Source organism: Halyomorpha halys, unplaced genomic scaffold (genome assembly GCF_000696795.3).
Source record: "Halyomorpha halys isolate HHAL.00 unplaced genomic scaffold, Hhal_1.1 Scaffold265.1, whole genome shotgun sequence".
NCBI classification, from domain to species: Eukaryota; Metazoa; Arthropoda; class Insecta; order Hemiptera; family Pentatomidae; genus Halyomorpha; species Halyomorpha halys.
Genome location: NW_027107765.1, coordinates 1,111,648 through 1,117,508, shown reverse-complemented (window position 1 = coordinate 1,117,508; position 5,861 = coordinate 1,111,648).

Genomic DNA, 5,861 nt, shown 5'->3' with positions numbered 1-5,861 from the left:
TGGCAACTTTTTTTTTTTATTTACTCATTACTATTATTAAAAATTTTCATATTTCTGTGTTCTTCTTAAAAGTACCGGAATCTTGAGTTTTCCTTTTTTTAATCGTCAGAGATTAGGCTTACCAATAATATACTGAATTTGTTATAGTATATAATATCTGATTTATTATTATTATTCATATTTAAGAAATTTTAATTAAAATTAATGATCAGTCCTTTTATCTTCATAATTGTGAATACCCAAAGGGGAGGGGAGGAGATAACAGAGAGATTCACTTGTTAAACACGAGAAATAGTTCAGAGTCCTGAGGTTAAGTGAGGGAAAAATAAAACCCTCAAAATTTGAATTATTTTTAAGTTTAAAAAATAAACAGTAATGGTTAATATTTAGTATGAGTTCTGTATTAATCTTTATTAGTGAAATTTTCTATTGCATCAATTAAGATTGAAGTAAATGTAGAGCAGGCTTACAACTATTATCAGGAGAGTTATTCACATTGTTTCCCTACAGATCACGCCAGCAACAACAAAAATCAATTAACTAATTACTTAAATAAGGAAAATATAATTTTAAAAAGTTTAAAAAATATTAGGCTATAGTTTTAATATATCCTAACATTGTTACTAAAATGCTAAAAAATGTGAATTGTACAACTTGAGGGTGTATATGATCATTGATCAATTAATGATGATGTAAGAAATAAAAAAATACTTAATGTAATACTTTGTAATGTAAGTACTTTGTGAAATATTTTATAAAATTTATATTATTCAGCAAAATTGATTTTAATAAAAATCATTATAATATTATGAACAACGAGTTATTGAAAAAAAAAACTTTATTTTACATGTTAAGCAATTATAGTTATTTACTAAGTATATAAATAAATAGATCTTTTTAGTTCTTAAACAAAAACTTGTATGAAATATGAACATAATATAAATATGTTTCTTTTAATGATAAGGCAATGTTTGTTGTATTCAACTCTGTATTAATTTTATGGTGATGTTTTCTTTTTGCACAAGGGATGATATATTTAAACTTATTTTATTTTAAGAGGGTGAAGGACATTGATATCCTAAAATTTCTTAATTCTTTATTAAGACAATGTTCTGGGTCTTAGTCACAAGAATCATTTGAGTGCACTAAGCATTATTACAATCTTAAATAAAAAAAAGTCTAATATATGAAATAATATTTTTTTTGTTAAATAAAATAAAATTTTAAAATTAGTTCTGTTGTTAAAGAGGAAATTAAATTTACTAAGAAAAAAAAATCAAAAATAGTATTAACAATACAAGGAAGTTATGGTTTAAATATTACTTTCAAATTTTACTAGGATGGACTTATATTGAATATTTGTAAAGATATAAAGTCTTGGTGGCTAACATTGAAGTAGTGAATCTCGACTGCGACGATCTGTAGAAAAACAATGTGAACAACTTTCTTTATTACAGACACAAGTATACCTTAGTTCTACCAAAATTATTCTTTTAAAATATTAGTTTTTATGTGCTAATTAAAAATATTAGGGATGAACCATAGTCAACATTTTTTGTTAGATGGTTTTTATTGTTTACCTTCATTAGAGGTTACCCATTGCAATTTGATTAATTATCCTTTACTTGAATGTTGTTAAATTACCTGCCATTAGACAAGTTTCATATATTATTTTTATTTTTCTTCTAAACCTAATCTTAATATCTCCCAAAACATTTTCAGTAAGAAATCATTAATCAGGGTAATAATATTATAACATCAATATGACATTTTTTACATAAATTGCACTTATGAGCCTGTTGTATCAAATATTATTTTAATCAGCCTAAAAAAAAAGATAACCAAGAATGTATATTAAACATATATCTTATTTAACTGCTTTGTAATTAATAATTTTTTATTAAATGTATTCTTTGACATTTTTCTTTTTTGTGAGCTAGTTTAGTCTAATTTAAAAAACTGAATTCATTATTGCTAAGTTATTTCTAGACATTAAAGTAAAAGATTTATTGTGATTTTAGGTTATGAACTCATAATATTAGTTCCTCATTATGGGCTGCTTATAATTTTGTTGGTTAAAATGTCATTCGAAACTTATGATAGTCATTACTTTTTTTTCCTGTGTAAGAAATAAAAAAATTAAGATTTTGAAAGAAAAAAATGTGACATAAGTTATGAAAAATAAAAAATAATTAATAGCCTTGTTTGTTATAATAATTACCATAATCAAATGTATCTGTTTCTTTATAATTCTAATTGATTCAGTGAAGTGAACTCAACAATTCAGAGATTCGGTCTTAAAACAGGGTAACTGCAAAAATGAAAACTTTTCTAATGCTAAATTATTAGTTAATTACAATCTTCAACCAGCAGTCACTTATCATAACTTTATATCAAAGCATTGTCTTAAGAAAAGGAATTTCCAAAAAATTCTTTCAACAATTTATGAAATAATCCTTTAAAAAGCTGGTGAAGTAAAAAAATTTGATTCATAAAAAAATTCAGTTACCATCTTTAACAGCCTAACAGGCCGATCATATTTAGAATTTCACTGTAAAAGCAACATAACCTATTAATTTGGAGTTAGATAGTCCGGGTGGCAGTCAAAATAGTAAAAGGAAACTATTTATTGTTAACTATTTTTTGTAAAACAAAGCAAGAGAAATAGTTTCTTTACTCTCTCAGAAATTGAGTTTCAATCAAGTTTCTTCTACAGTGACAATATCATGGCCACCATATTTGAGTGACAAATGTGAGCATATTTATTTCTCAGGAAACCAAAAAAAGAAATTAAATTTTACTTTTCCATTGAAAATAATTTATCTATCTCTGTGGCTTTTTATTTTCCAAAAATCTTTCTGGTAAATTAATAGAACTTACAAATGCTGTAAATCAAAGCGCTATTTTTCATATTTGTTATCAAAATGTTTTGGTTAAATTTGTTTATTGTATTAGAAGTGCAAAATCTCATTTTCTTTTTTTAATGCAAGTTAACAAACTTCTGCTCCTTGTATTTTTTCTTATTATATTTATTTTTCATTGTAAATTATTAAAAAGTAATGAAACTTTTTTAAAATTATAACAAAGTTGAATAATAGTTTCTGATTGTTATTAATTTGTTTGTTTATAAATGATTTATGTATTTGAATCTTTTTGTTTATGTATTCAAATAGATCATCAATAAATCATTTATTATTTAGTTTTATGCAGTGACTTTAAAATTCCATTATGAAAGACATTTATAATTAATAATTCCTGAAAACCTTCTGATGTAGATTTAGTTGAGCTTTTCAAAGTTTCTAATCTTTGAACTTTAGTTTTAAAATGATTGATTTAAGCTCTTCATAGAATATTCATTAAAGAAATAATATAAGAAATGGAAGTTAACTTAAAACATTAGACTGAAGATTGCTCAGAGTAGAAGTTTTTAAATGCCAGTTTGTCTTTACATTAGTTTTAAGGTAGGATTTCACTTGTGATCAGTCTGGTCCAATAAACATTGGCATATATTTTTCAATGATTTTCGCCTCCACATTTGATAAAAAAATATTTATCAATGAGTACCAATCACTACTCAGCTAATACTGATTTTGGAACACATTGCATTGCCACGCTAAATACAAGTGTGGCCTAAATACCTTCATCCTATGAGCTATATCAAGTATGATATATTTAACGTAGATCAGACCATACATGTATTTTGCTACATTTTTTTGTCACCAATAAGTGGTTATAGTAACTTTTTGGTAAAATCAAATTACTGTAGGTGTTAAATCATAGATTTTTACTGTTTTCTCAAAATATTAAAAATTGCTCTAAATGTCATATCAAAGTACAAATAAGTGGTCTTTAAAATCCGCAAGTATTCTCATTAAAATAACATGACAGGTCTTAAATGCTGAATTTTCAAAACATCTTTTCTAACTAAGTATCTAAAATTTTGTTTTATGAATGATTAACAATTCACATTGTTTGCCGTTAGAAACAAGAAATTGATATAAAATATGAAAGAATTACAACTAAATTGTAATTCTAAACAATGTTAATAAAATAAATGTTTTTGTGTTGCCATTGTTTTAGAATAATAATCAGATTTTACTATCCCTCACCTATAGTTGAAATATATATTAAGAGAAAGAATCGCCATCCTGCATAGTAATGGAATTGCCTTTTTGAAACGTACAAAGATTAATTTCATTTCAAAGGAGTGTAGTCTAGTGAAAGTTGTATGATCAGACAATGATGGCAATATTGTGACCAGTTTTTCTATGATTACATTTAAATCTTAACAAGATAACATAAACAAAATAAATTCAATGAAAAATAATGTATAATTTTCTGAATAATTACAACTTAGATTAATATCACAGACAATTTAGATTTTACAAAATAAATCTACTAATATAGGAACTATAACAGAAATACATTAGGCATAATATTAGTTCATTAGTAAAAATATACTTACTACAAATACCTACTTCTGCTGCTTTTAATAAGAATCATAAAGACATCAGAAAGAATGAATGGTATTAAAAACCATAATGGGATCATAACATACAATGTGGAAATATTTGAAACAACATTTTCTAGCTTTAAACATAGTATAGCTTGTGATATAAGTTTTAAAATTATAGCCAACAAATAATAAAGCTTGCGCTGTACTGAACTTGACAAGGTTTCATGGCCAGAACGACAGTACGACATCATATTAAGAAACACATAAGATAGAAGGATCGAATCATAAAACCAAAGTGGTATGAAGACAATAAACCAGTTCCACTGTATCCGAAGGTCTAATCTCAGTACTAAGAGAATGAGGAATACAAGCAGCACAAACCAGGTAAATAAAGCTCTGTGAAGTACAGCCATCCTATAAATAATTTAAATTATTTAAGATTTAGTTCTAATTAATTAATAAAACTACTAAATAGAGAGCAATTTTACCTTACTAATGACTGATAGGGGACATTAGTAATTCAGCAATAAATTTTATATTGTAGTTAATAATCAGTAGTTTATTAAAATAAACTACTATGAGATTCACCAAAATAAAATCTATTAGATCTAATGAAAATGAATTTTGTGTACAATGTTCTCATAAACAAAATTGATGGTAATCATTACCGAATAGTTCAAATGAACAGTCTTAAACCCACTGAATCAGCAGCTGATAAAGACATCGTTCAGGTACCTAACTTAAATTAATTATTTTTAAAAAAACCTTCAAAATTAGTTCAAATAATATGATTAGTGTGGTTTTGGAAAACAAACGATTCACATGAACAGTAAACAGGTTTTAAAATACAAATGAAGAGCAAGAAGCCAAGGAGTAAGTAATAATTTTGCTTATAAGAAGTTATATTATCTATCTGTGCCTACACCTAATGTACATTTTAGTATTGAAAAAATCGTGAAATTCAATAAAACTATTTGTTGATTTCACAATCTGGTCAATAATTAATCGTGAATTTGGTTATGACACGTTAGTAGAAAAAACCTCTTATTCGCAAAATTTTCACTTTTACTACTTGGTTTCTCTTCTTACCCTTTCGAATTTGATGCTACTCTTGGTTCCTATATGATGACTTTTTATTTAAAGGGTTTCTGGAAGAATCACTTTAACGAAGTTACAAGCTCCGTTGAAGTTACAAATCATAAAATGTTTTCCCTTTTTTAGAAAATATTTAAACATAGACAAATAAGTAGTGGTGGATTAAGCAAACATAACGGCCGAAAAGGTCACAAGATCATAAGAGATATCTATTAAATAAAACCACAAATTGTATCCAATACTGTCTCAACACTTTATTTCTTATTAGTCCAACGTTTCGGCTATTCCAGCCATCTTCAAGGACATCTTT